Below are 14,730 nucleotides of genomic sequence, written 5' to 3' on the forward strand. Positions count from 1 at the left end.
TGAGACATGAGGTATATCTGGACTGTTTTCTGGTGAGACATGAGGTATATCTGGACTGTTTTCTGGTGAGACATGAGGTATATACTGGACGGTTTTCTAGTGAGACATGAGGTATATCTGAACTGTTTTCTGGTGAGACATGAGGTATATATGGACTGTTTTCTGGTGAGACATGAGGTATATCTGGACTGTTTTCTGGTGAGACATGAGGTATATCTGGACTGTTTTCTGGTGAGACATGAGGTATACTGGACTGTTTTCTGGTGAGACATGAGGTATATCTGGACTGTTTTCTGTGTGAGACATGAGGTATATCTGGACTGTTTCTAGTGAGACATGAGGTATATCTGGACTGTTTTCTGGTGAGACAGGGTATATCTGGACTGTTTGTGGACATGGTTGGTGAGACATGAGGTATATATGGACTGTTTTCTGGTGAGACATGAGGTATATCTGGACTGTTTTCTGGTGAGACATGAGGTATATATGGACTGTTTTCTGGTGAGACATGAGGTATATATGGACTGTTTTCTGGTGAGACATGAGGTATATCTGGACTGGTTTTCTGGTGAGACATGAGGTTATTGGACTGTTTTCTGGTGAGACATGAGGGTATATCTGGACTGTTTTCTGGTGAGACATGAGGTATATATGGACTGTTTTCTAGTGAGACATGAGGTATATCTGGACTGTTTTCTGGTGAGACATGAGGTATATATGGACTGTTTTCTAGTGAGACATGAGGTATATCTGAACTGTTTTCTGGTGAGACATGAGGTATATCTGGGCTGTTTTCTAGTGAGACATGAGGTATATCTGGACTGTTTTCTGGTGAGACATGAGGTATATCTGGACTGTTTTCTGGTGAGACATGAGGTATATCTGGGCTGTTTTCTAGTGAGACATGAGGTATATCTGGACTGTTTTCTGGTGAGACATGAGGTATATCTGGGCTGTTTTCTGGTGAGACATGAGGTATATCTGGACTGTTTTCTGGTGAGACATGAGGTATATCTGGACTGTTTTCTGGTGAGACATGAGGTATATCTGGACTGTTTTCTGGTGAGACATGAGGTATATCTGGGCTGTTTTCTGGTGAGACATGAGGTATATCTGGACTGTTTTCTGGTGAGACATGAGGTATATCTGGACTGTTTTCTGGTGAGACATGAGGTATATCTGGACTGTTTTCTGGTGAGACATGAGGTATATCTGGACTGTTTTCTAGTGAGACATGAGGTATATCTGGACTGTTTTCTGGTGAGACATGAGGTATATCTGGACTGTTTTCTGGTGAGACATGAGGTATATCTGGACTGTTTTCTGGTGAGACATGAGGTATATCTGGGCTGTTTTCTGGTGAGACATGAGGTATATCTGGACTGTTTTCTGGTGAGACATGAGGTATATCTGGGCTGTTTTCTGGTGAGACATGAGGTATATCTGGGCTGTTTTCTAGTGAGACATGAGGTATATCTGGACTGTTTTCTGGTGAGACATGAGGTATATCTGAACTGTTTTCTAGTGAGACATGAGGTATATATGGACTGTTTTCTAGTGAGACATGAGGTATATCTGGACTGTTTTCTAGTGAGACATGAGGTATATCTGGACTGTTTTCTGGTGAGACATGAGGTATATATGGACTGTTTTCTAGTGAGACATGAGGTATATATGGACTGTTTTCTAGTGAGACATGAGGTATATCTGGACTGTTTTCTAGTGAGACATGAGGTATATCTGGGCTGTTTTCTAGTGAGACATGAGGTATATCTGGACTGTTTTCTAGTGAGACATGAGGTATATCTGGGCTGTTTTCTGGTGAGACATGAGGTATATCTGGGCTGTTTTCTAGTGAGACATGAGGTATATCTGGGCTGTTTTCTAGTGAGACATGAGGTATATCTGGGCTGTTTTCTAGTGAGACATGAGGTATATCTGGACTGTTTTCTGGTGAGACATGAGGTATATCTGAACTGTTTTCTAGTGAGACATGAGGTATATATGGACTGTTTTCTAGTGAGACATGAGGTATATCTGGACTGTTTTCTAGTGAGACATGAGGTATATCTGGACTGTTTTCTGGTGAGACATGAGGTATATATGGACTGTTTTCTAGTGAGACATGAGGTATATATGGACTGTTTTCTAGTGAGACATGAGGTATATCTGGACTGTTTTCTAGTGAGACATGAGGTATATCTGGACTGTTTTCTGGTGAGACATGAGGTATATATGGACTGTTTTCTAGTGAGACATGAGGTATATATGGACTGTTTTCTAGTGAGACATGAGGTATATCTGGACTGTTTTCTAGTGAGACATGAGGTATATATGGACTGTTTTCTGGTGAGACATGAGGTATATCTGGACTGTTTTCTGGTGAGACATGAGGTATATCTGGACTGTTTTCTAGTGAGACATGAGGTATATCTGGACTGTTTTCTGGTGAGACATGAGGTATATCTGGACTGTTTTCTGGTGAGACATGAGGTATATCTGGACTGTTTTCTGGTGAGACATGAGGTATATCTGGGCTGTTTTCTGGTGAGACATGAGGTATATCTGGACTGTTTTCTGGTGAGACATTAGGTATATCTGGGCTGTTTTCTGGTGAGACATAGAGGTATATCTGGGCTGTTTTCTAGTGAGACATGAGGTTTATCTGGACTGTTTTCTGGTGAGACATGAGGTATATCTGAACTGTTTTCTAGTGAGACATGAGGTATATATGGACTGTTTTCTAGTGAGACAATAGGTATATCTGGACTGTTTTCTAGTGAACATGAGGTATATCTGGACTGTTTTCTGGTGAGACATGAGGTATATATGGACTGTTTTCTAGTGAGTACATATGTGGACTGTTTTCTAGTGAGACATGAGGGTATATCTGGACTGTTTTCTAGTGAGACATGAGGTATATCTGGGCTGTTTTCTAGTGAGACATGAGGTATATCTGGACTGTTTTCTAGTGAGACATGAGGTATATCTTGGGGTTTTTGGTGAGCACATGAGGTATATCTGGGCTGTTTTCTAGTGAGACATGTAGGTATATCTGGACTGTTTTCTAGTGAGACATGAGGTATATGGGGCTGTTTTCTAGTGAGAAGAGGTATATCTATGTTTTTGAATGAGTATATTTTAGAACATGAGGTATATATGGACTGTTTTCTAGTGAGACAGAGGTATATTGGACTGTTTTCTAGTGAGACATGAGGTATATCTGGACTGTTTTCTGGTGAGACATGGATATATGACTGTTTTCTAGTGAGACATGAGGTATATATGGACTGTTTTCGATATGAGGCATATAAGTGAAATGAGGTATATCTGGACTGTTTTCTGGTAGACATGAGGTATATGTGGACTGTTTTCGGTGAGACATGAGGTATATATGTGGACTGTTTTCTAGTGAGACATGAGGTATATGTGGACTGTTTTCTATGAGACATGAGGTATATGGACTGTTTTGTAGAGACATGAGGTATATTGGACTGTTTTCTAGTGAGAGATGAGGTAGGTATATTGGACTGTTTTCTAGTGAGACATAATATGTGGTGTTTTCTGGTGAGACATGAGGTATATGTGGCTGTTTTCTGGTGAGACATGAGGTATATGTGGACGTTTTCTAGTGAGACATAGGACATGTGGGCTGTTTTCTGGTGAGACATGAGGTATATGTGGGTCTGTTTTCTGTGTGAGACATGAGGTATATGTGGGCTGTTTTCTGGTGAGACATGAGGTATATGCGGACTGTTTTCTGGTGAGACGAGGTATATATGTGGGCTGTTTTGTGAACATGGGTATATGTGGTGTTTCTAGTGAGACATGAGGTATATTGGCTGTTTCCAGACATGAGGTATATGTGGGCTGTTTTTCTAGTGAGACATGAGGTATATATTGGTTTTTCTAGTGAGACATGAGGTATATGTGGGCTGTTTTCTGGTTGAGACATGAGGTATATGTGGGCTGTTTTCTAGTGAGACATGAGGTATATGTGGGCTGTTTTCTAGTGAGACAAGGAGGTATATGTGGACTGTTTTCTGGTGAGACAGAGGCATGGGTGGGCTGTTTTCTAGTGAGACATGAGGTATATGTGGGCTGTTTTCTGGTGAGACATGAGGTATATCTGGGCTGTTTTCTAGTGAGACATGAGGTATATGTGGGCTGTTTTCTAGTGAGACATGAGGTATATGTGGGCTGTTTTCTGGTGAGACATGAGGTATATGTGGGCTGTTTTCTAGTGAGACATGAGGTATATCTGGACTGTTTTCTAGTGAGACATGAGGTATATGTGGGCTGTTTTCTAGTGAGACATGAGGTATATGTGGGCTGTTTTCTGGTGAGACATGAGGTATATGTGGGCTGTTTTCTGGTGAGACATGAGGTATATATGGACTGTTTTCTAGTGAGACATGAGGTATATCTGGACTGTTTTCTGGTGAGACATGAGGTATATCTGGGCTGTTTTCTGGTGAGACATGAGGTATATCTGGGCTGTTTTCTGGTGAGACATGAGGTATATCTGGACTGTTTTCTAGTGAGACATGAGGTATATCTGGACTGTTTTCTGGTGAGACATGAGGTATATCTGGACTGTTTTCTGGTGAGACATGAGGTATATCTGGATTGTTTTCTGGTGAGACATGAGGTATATCTGGACTGTTTTCTGGTGAGACATGAGGTATATCTGGGCTGTTTGTAACATAAACCATTTTCCTGTGGGGTGCTATGTGCTTCCTGGGGCCTCTGTGGAATGTGGCCCTCTGACCTGATGCCTCAGCTAAGTGGAACCATGTGTATTAGAACAAAGACTTAACGTCAAAGCTATATGGCTTTTCACATACTACATGTGTGTGTTTGTGTTTGTGTCTGTGTCTGTGCGTGTGTGTGTAAATTCTATTTGTACTTTTTGAAAATATTAAATATATATTCATTCAAAATAAAGCCGACAATTCAGTTTAGGCTTTTACAGAAACCTTCATACAATATTATTATTGTTCATCTTTTAAAAGACATTCTTATTAATTAGAATCTTTTCCACTTTTGCACATTTTTCAACAACTTGACACATTGAAGCATGTAGTTCAGCTTCTCAGAAAACCCTCAAATATTCCACTTGTGTATCATACATTTTTGGTGTAATTTAACATTTTAATACATTTTAAACCAATTTAACCTTCCTGTTGTCCTCTGGTCAAATTTGACCCATTTTCAAAAAGTTTCTATATCATAAATTTGGTTTTCAACCACATTGTCCAAAAAAAACAAATACCGTGGATGGTTCCATACAACCATTACTCTTCACAGGCAAAATAAATGATCAGTTTACTAATTTCATTGAATTTTGGGTGTTTTATTCAATTATATAGCATGTAATAAAAGAACCGATACAAGAACGTTTGTTTCTTCAGAACCGAAGAAACAAAGAATAGCAAGTGAGTGCAGGAGATTTCAGACACAGTGGGAAAATTAATATTTCTTCAGTGAAGTCAAGGTGAAGTGTGCCTGTTTGATTTGTAATGAAACAGTTGCAGTGATGAAAGACTATCATGTAGGACCACACTATGAAACCAAGCATCCAGACTACCACTGGTGCTGAGAGAGAACAGAAAGTTAAGCAAATGGCAGCGAGCTTTGTTTTTGGGAACCAGAATGACCGACAGCTATCTCTGATGTCCTTCTCTTCTCAAACACCAAACTGACTCCTGACTTGCCAGCCATCCTTCAGTCCAAAGCTCAGCATCACTGCTCCCACTGAGTGCAATGCTGCTCCCATTATAGGTAAGTTACAAATATAATACACAGTAATCATGTGTTAATAGGCACAATTACTTCATTAATTCACTCAATTAAAGTTGATAATATATTTTAACAAACTATAGTTGGTGTGTTAACAAGCCTAATAACTTATTTGCATAGCAAGCCTAAAATATACCGATCCCCTTATGTTGCCCCCTTTATACAGGGCTGTGAAGGGGATCACCACCCTGACTGAAGAATCAATCTGAGGCTGTTTTGAGAATCTCCCCCCTACTGAGTGGCCCAGCCCTTCCTATATTTTTCTGTATGTGGCCATTGGTGAAAAAAGTTTGGACATCCCTGCTTTAATAGATTTTTCTAAAAGAAACCTCACAGTCCCTGTTTACAACAGCTCTGGTGATCTGAGTCTGTCTGTAATTTGACACAATGTTCCAACATTCAGCAATTTCAGTTGCTTACATTTCAATTTGGGTTATAATCTAATAAAGATAAAATGACCACCTTCTTCTCTGGGGACTACCAACCTTAAACTACCCAACAGTCTCCTGCTCTCCCTCTAACAGATCAGATAGAGACTCAGCCAAAGGCGGGAGTCTGACACCATAACCTCCTCTGATTGGCCAACACTATGTTTCTTGAGCCCCCCTAAAAAGGGTCTAAAATTGCCAATGGTCTAGAAATACATTACCGTTCATACCCACAGGCAGGGCTCATATTGGGAAAACAGTCAGGACCAGTAGAACCCTAACCCTTGTAGTTAGTCACCCATATATTTTAATAAACAGATATAATTCATGCATTCCCACGTAGTCACATTTCACAAACGACCCATTGGGAAACCACGGACCACGGGAGATTTCAAGTGACAGTTCAGCTCCCGCTGCACGGCGTTCACCGTTCGACTGGTCTTGACTGTTTTTCCAAGATGGCGCCTGCCTGTATACATGAACGGTAATGTCTTTCTATACTATCTTTTTAATAAACTGTCTGTGCACTTACAAAGATCTCAATGCTGGGGTTAACATGTAGGGAACCTCATTATGCTACCATGGTGATATTTTGAGCCTTGTTAGTGGTGAAGAAATAGAGATTTCTGTTTACTTTACCCTCTACTACCCTCACTACATATGTGTTATTATCCCTTAGGTTCATTTTGTGCCGTATTTGTCCTTTAAAGCAACACTATGTAACTTCTTCTCTTTGGTCCCCCTACAGGTTGGAAGAGGAATCGTCCCATTATGATTATGTCTCATTGGAACTACAGATCAGCTACCCAATCTGGCAGACTTGCATAGTGCGGTTGTCGTGGAAGTTTCCTTTGCAGCAGGGGGGGAAATTTCAAAGTTTAGTAAATTGAAACAAATAAGACAGACTGAGACTAAAAACCAAGTTGGGTTTTTGTATTTTATTAAAAAAGATATATTTGCAAATATAGGAGCAACATGATTACACAAAAGGCCGCAGCCCAGTGTGGAGTCAGTTTCTCAAATGAGTGAACAGAACACCAGGCTTATATGCATCTTCAGAGTGACAGCACACACGCACTTGGATTATTATGACGCTACAATTTTGACAGGCAATCTGATACACATGAAGACAATCAGAGAAATACAAGAGACATCTTGGAGTCATCTCACCTCCTCCTCCCTGTACGACTTTCACCCCCCAGTTACATCTTAACTGGCATGGGAAAAGATGAGATAGTTTTAGGGTGACCTCGTCCCTTTATCTGTTCAGACAAACAGCTCACATTATGTTCCAGACCGGACACCTCAGCAATTTAAGCAGAAATTAAAGTAGAAATAATACATAAAAATACAAGGAATTATGCTTAAAGGTAATTTTTGCAATTACACGGTTATAGCCGGTAGAGAGCAGCAAAGCAAGGGCAGAAGTGCCGTTCACCCTGTTACGAGTTGATGAACCACTGAAACGATTTTGGAAACATTATTTTAAGTCCCAAGATGGTGGTGGCACAAACGCAGTTTAAACACATTAACTGTTCAAGTTATTTTTAAAGCAGCAGACATGTTCTGATTAAAGCTTCCCAGTTATGAAGATTTGCTTCTTTTCTTTGTCTTAAGGGACAATAGACTAAATATTTCAGCAACATGACATTACCTTAGTAAACAGTGTTGGGATTGTTCTAATTAAGAACAAATACTCCGTTGCATTAGTTAAATAGTGCTAGCCATTGAACCCTGAACTCAACATATTTTATTACAGGAATGAAAGCTAATTTTGAGTGGAATAAAGCCATTCAAAGGGAGGGAGTGTAATATGTAATGGTAGCCAGAATAACATCCATGCTGTTCAGAAGATAAAGTTACTGCTGGTCAGCCTTCAATGTGGAGAGAAAAACAGAATATAACAACTCCGCTATCAGGGCATGAGGAGGAGGCAGGAGGAAACAGCTTGGCTCTGAAACATGTTCACTACGAGGCAGTGTGAAGGCGCTGGGGTTTTTTAAGGCTATTACTATGAGAAAACATTTTACCACATTGATCACAGCTGTACGGCTTCTCTCCAGTGTGAATGCGCTGGTGAGAGTAAAGGCTACCACTACGAGCAAAAGTTTTACCACATTGATCACACCGGCGGCTTCTCTCCGGTGTGAATACGTCGGTGGATTTCTACTTCACTACTCCTAGAAAAGGTTTTACCACATTGATCACAGCTGTAAGGTTTATCTCCAGTGTGAATGCGTTGATGGTTTTTTAGGGTACTCTGTTGTATGAAAACTGCCCCACATTGATCACAGCTGTAAGGTTTATCTCCAGTGTGAATGCGTTGATGGTTTTTTAGGGTACTCTGTTGTATGAAAACTGCCCCACATTGATCACAGCTGTAAGGTTTATCTCCAGTGTGAATGCGTTGATGTCTGTTTAGGGTATTCTGTCGTGTGAAAGCTGCCCCACATAGATCACATCTGTAAGGCTTCTCTCCAGTGTGAATGCATTGATGGCTTTTTAGTGTACTCTGTTGTATGAAAGCTGCCCCACATTGATCACAGCTGTAAGGTTTATCTCCAGCGTGAATGCGCTGATGTGTTTTTAGGTTACTCTGTTGTGTGAAAGCTGCCCCACATTGGTCACAGCTGTACGGCTTGTCTCCAGTGTGAACTCTCTGATGAATCTTTAAATATTCAGATGTTTTGAAGGATTTGTCACAGTGTTGACAGTGGTGACGTTTGGGTCCCTTTCCTCCTCTCCGTTTCTATAGCAACAGACAAACAGAGAGAGTTAGTGAGCAACCTTTAAACCCTAGACTTGCTCTCACAATTTTAATTCTTCATACAATAATTTATGAAAAAAAGGAAGGAATATATCTGCCAGATGCAGACATGTTAAAGGGGTGATAGAATGCAGAAACCGATTTTACCTTGTCATAGTTGAATAGTGACAGTTTAGTGGGTAACTAGGACATACATAGAACCTCTAAATCCCATTGACACCTCTTTTCTCTGCAAATCTCACAATTTTAAACTGCCTCTGAAAACGGGAAAATCTCAACAAGCCTCCACCTCATTTGGATCTAGTCTCTCTCTTTGTCACGCCCCAACATTTGCATAGGCTACACAACTGACCTGAGATCAGTTAGTCTTCTGAATCTAGGTCGTGCAGATCTCAGAAATTGTGTACATTGTTCATCTGCTATTTTACCATTCAATTCACTTCTGAGACTTTTTTATGTGAGAAATCAACAATGTAGAGGTCAAATATGGGCCATTTTACAAAAATATATGTCGAAAGTTCAGCCACCGGTGCTGCCTGCGTTGCTGCCTCGCCGCCCGGCCTGCCTTCCTTCACAGACCCCGGCCTGCTGTGAGCTCGATTGAGCTCCGTCACGGCTGGCAGCCCACGGAACTTCATACCCGCGCAAAGTCACTGTTTTGTGGGTGAATGACTACTAAACGCCGCTGCCCTGACAGAGCTCCAGGGCCTGCAGTTCCCCTCTTCCTAATGCCAGGTGTGTGTGAGTGAGAGCGCGGTCAGAGAGCTTGTTACGCCAGCAATCTCTTACCACAGGTTCCAGTTACTCTTTTAATGTGTATAATTATAATGTTAGTTTATAATTAAGTTATTTAAACAAACGATTGGGGAAATAAACGCCGCTTGTCCGCGAGTCTCATTGATAGAGCCTGCGGCTGGATGGAGCTAGCTAGCCTCCTCTTAGACTTCCTCTGGAATTCACAAAAATTCATTAACTTAAAATCGGACACCGTTGTTAGCTTTATAAGACCTTTAGGTAGATGTTGTATACGTGGCGTGGCGAAATTCAAACTGTAAATATACTCGAATTACGACCAAAAATGAAGCTAACTATCCGTGATTTGTAGCTACACATAGTTAGGATTGAAGGGACAGTCGCAGCTAACGAAACACCTAGTCTTCACAAATATTCATTAACTTGAAATTGGACACCGTTGTTAGCTTTATAAGACATTTAGTTAGATGTTGTATAAGTTGCGTGACATGTGTGTAACATGTGGTTAGAGATTGCTGGTGTAACAAGCTCGCTGACCGCGCTCTCACTCTCACACAACGGGCCATTTAGCTAGCAGGAAGAGGGGAGCTGCAGGCCCTGGAGCTCTGTCAGGGCAGCGGTGTTGGTAGTCCCTGCTGTGGGCTGCCAGCCGTGACGGAGCTCCGAACACCCACAAGGGGGGTCTGTGCGGAGAAGGCAGGCCGGGCGGGCGGAGGGCAGCACCAGAGGGGGGCGAGGCGCGCCCCAGCGGGGCGGCGAGGCAGCACCGGCCGGCTGAACTCCGACAAACAGTCTTACCAAATTTGCAATTAGCCACCAATGTTCGTAAAACGGCCCATATTTGAGGTTTATATAGTTGATTTCGCGGGCTCCGAAAAAGTCTCAGAAAGGAATTATAAAAACGAAATAGCCCGACAAACAATGTATAACTTTGCAGTGTCTGAAATATGAGACCTGCTGTCGAGTCTCCCATGTGATTCTATGTAGTTTGCTCAAACCAATCAGTGCGTAGCTCATTCTAAATATTCATGAGCATACCATATTTGGAAGAAAAGCTCTTGTTCCAAATAGAGCCATATTCACAGGGTAGTTAAGGGCCTAATAAAATAGCATTCGGGCAATTTTCAGCCCAACCAATGTTACATACCATTAGGAGACCTTTAGGAACAGTGTAAAATACCCTATATAATCATTCTATCACCCCTTTAACAGTGTTCACAAACTGTTCCAAACATCTCTATTGTAGTACAGCCTTTACTTTAGAGACAAATGTGTGTCACTTTGTAACACACAAAAGTTATTGCCAAGCTGTTAGCGTGGCAATTCTTCTGACTGGCTAGTAGTCCTTACCTAGGTACTGTCAGTAGTACCTAGGTACTACTAACAGTCAAGTCAACTGTCAAATTTTTCTTTTAATAACTTTTCATCTTTTTTTAAGTTGATCGGAGTTTGTTAAAGTACGACATGTAGGCTAGAAATGGCCAAAATCTGACTAATTTTGAACTTTCAGTTCAAAATGGCGGACTTCCTGTTGGGTTTAGGGTATGGCTCTGATGACGTTTTTTGTACATCTTGGCATGTTACATATGTGTACCAAGTTTTGATAGTCTACGTTAAACATACTGCAGGGGCTCAAGTTTTTTAATTTTGTAGGGGGCGCTAGCGAGCCATTTTTGTGCGCCTATTCCCAAAACCCTTAAAATACGTAGATTTTCACCAGACTTGATGTAACCACCAGTTTTGTTGAGTTTTTGAGTATGTTAAGCCCCTCAAAAAGGCAAGTCATTTGCCGGACAAAGGAAAAAGAATAATAATTCCTTCAGTTTCAATAGAGACTTCGCCGCTGTTGGCGCTCAGGCCCTAATAAATCATCTAAAAAGATGTATTGTGTCTGTCGTTGTTAGAACCATTATAGAAACACGTGTATAGAACTTTATATATTATCCTTCTTTATAGACTTCATCTTTATCAGCCTTTTCTAATTATCTCAACTGTCATACTATATTCACCAAACCTAATAAAAATATGAACAGAAGTTTATTAGTCTTCATAAAGACAATATAAAAGTACCAATGACGGTCACATAAATATTTTATATTATAGATCCTATATTACACCCCAGTGGTCAGAATTGACAGTATATTGCAGACATTTAATCAATAACTTCAATGGGCTCCTACAACTTCCTTTCTCCACATTTGATCTCTAATAACAGAATGATCCACGGAGCATCGACTCTCTTCCTGGTTTCTTTAGAGTGGTTGTTGTGTCCTGAACACTGACCTTAACATGGCTGCTATTAGAGTCCCAGTCTGCTGCTGGTCTCCTGGGGACCTCGTTGGTATCAGAGACCCAGTCTGCTGCTGATCTCCTGGGGACCTCGTTGGTATCAGAGTCCCAGTCTGCTGCTGGTCTCCTGGGGACCTCGTTGGTATCAGAGTCCCAGTCTGCTGCTTGTCTTCTGCGGACCTTGTTGCTCCGCTGCTCCTGGTTCTGGTTGTCCTCCTCCATTCCTCTCTTGTCCTGAAATCCAGCAATGATCACAATGTTAAAATAATAACAGGAATTATACCATGGTCTGGGTGAATACTCAATTCTGATTGGCTGCAGGGTGTCCATTAAAAAGTGATATAGGACACCTACTAAAGGAGTCCGGTGAAACTGACTGTTTACTGTTCTATATGAATGCGCTACATTAAATCAAAAAGGAAATGTGGATTTTTTATTTCCATCTCGTCCTCTGAACGCCACAGGATGGCGCTAAAACACACAGGCTAGCTACACACACATAATATAGTATATATATATATATATATATATATATATATATATATATACACACACACACACACTATATTATGTCTATCAGTTCTACTGGCTCTCTGGACTGACTTTGTTTCACAGAGAATAACGTTATCTCACATATCTCAGCTCGCTGCTTCAGGCTGCTCCGCTGCAGCCGACAGTAACGTTACACATCGCGGATCAAATTCTTCGTAAAAGTCGTTATATTGTTTTGGGGACAATGACATGGTTGGATAGCTAGCTTGTCTTGTTGTTCAACATACTGTCAAATAATTTTTACTGATTGCCAACTGTACACAATGTGATTGACTTTGGATCTTGCTATCATGTCCAAACAATGGACAAAAGCATGCTAACACACGGCTAACTAGCACCAGCAAGACCACAAAGAAACAAGAGGGCTGTGGAACGGATAATAAATCAACAAGTGGCAGTCCTCCCTGGAACTCTTTTGGTGCAAAGCCTAAGAGTAAATCATTTTCCTGGGAAATGGGAGGACGACTAACGGGCAGAGCACAGCGCCCTGAGATTTGTGATACGACCGGCTGCCCAGTATTACCACCCAGGCAGAGCGCCTCTTCAACCCCTGTACTTAGCAGGACACAGCCGTGGACAGCTGCAAAAGGGAAAATCAGCAACAAAATGCCTCCCCAACAACTGAGTGTGCAGGTGAAGAACAGATTTGCTCCTCTGCTGCAGGACCCTGGGCATGACCTGGATTACGTCTCATCGTCACACAGCAGGGTAAGGACTGAGAGCAATTCTAAAAGTAAAAGCTAGTACAGGGGAAAGCTAACAACTGGGCCCGGGCAAACACTGATTGTGGGTGACTCTGCTGTGAAAGATATAAAAAGCAGTAAAAACACCAAAATACTCTGTTTTCCCAAAGACATGGTGTCTGACTTGGCCCAAAGAATCCAGGATATCATAGCAGCACACCCAACTGTGAAGAACATTATACTGCATATAGGGTCAAATGATGTTGTAAAGCAAGAGTCTGAAGTGCTGAATCGTGACTTTATGAATCTGCTGAACACAGTCAGCTCTCTAAATGCGAAGGTGTTTATCAGTGGCCTACTACGCCAGTCAGAGGAGGAGCTGAGAGATTCGGCAGACTGTTGGCACTGAACAGATGGCTTTCAAATGCATATACCAACCATTCTCTGCAGTTCATTGACAATTTTAACATTTTCTGCAGACATCTTTTAAAGCAGATGGACTATTCCTTAACAAGCCAGGAGTAAAGCTGTTCACCTCTAGCCTACTTTACTTTCTGCGCCACACATCTGCTCCCTTGGCCAAGGACACGAGACAAGATGAACCAAAACAAGAGGAAGACACAACAAAGTGCGGCAGTGAGCCACTACAGCCCCCACCTGAGCAAAGATTTGACCATGGGAGACCAAAGAGCCGAGATGAGAAATCTCAACACCCCTTCTCACCCGTCCAACACTCCTCAAACCCCTTGGACAACCACCACGGCTTTGAGGACCTCTTTAAGGATACGTGCCTCCCCCCTCCTTTCCCCCATCCCCATGTTGGAGTTCACTGACCAGATGAAGCAGCTGGTGAATGCTGGAACCAAGTATGCCCCTTTCCTTCTCCCATCGGAAAACGCCAGGCACCTCTTGCCCCTCACAGGCACGGCACCGCTAACTCCTTCTCCCCCAAACTGATAAGGATGCTTGTGTGCAAAATGCAGCAAGCATTAACTGATATGGGCGGGGTCCAGGCTGCATGCCTAGTAGCACTCATGACTCTTTCCAAGACAAGCCTGGGCCCTGCGTATAGATTCTTCCACAATTTATGTTGTGATAGGTAATAGAAAAGAATGGAGAATAAGCACATGACTGCAAACTTTGCAAATTTAGTATCCATTCCCGTCAGCCACAGTCTGTCCCAAAAATGAAAACGCCACTAACACTAGCCCTACTAAAGCGTTAGGTCTTTGGGGGGCGGGTAAATCATTTTTAATCAATGATTTTATTATCAAGCACAATCTTGATTTTATGTTTTTAACTGAAACCTGGTTGGACCATAATAACAGTGCTGCTGTTCTCATTGAGTCAGCCCCTAACTTTATTTTTGGTAGTGAGAATAGAGTGAATAAGAAAGGAGGTGGAGTCGCCCATTTTGTTTAATGACTCATTTCAATGTACGCATTATCTTACGGAA

At 41.7% G+C, this 14,730-nt stretch overlaps 1 pseudogene; it reads right to left on the minus strand.

Annotated features, from left to right (window-relative positions):
• Positions 1-7,433: 7,433 nt before the first annotated feature.
• LOC120572808 lies at positions 7,434-12,334 on the minus strand (annotated as a pseudogene).
• Positions 12,335-14,730: the final 2,396 nt, after the last annotated feature.

The sequence above is a fragment of the Perca fluviatilis genome, chromosome 14 (genome assembly GCF_010015445.1).
Source record: "Perca fluviatilis chromosome 14, GENO_Pfluv_1.0, whole genome shotgun sequence".
Taxonomy (NCBI): domain Eukaryota; kingdom Metazoa; phylum Chordata; class Actinopteri; order Perciformes; family Percidae; genus Perca; species Perca fluviatilis.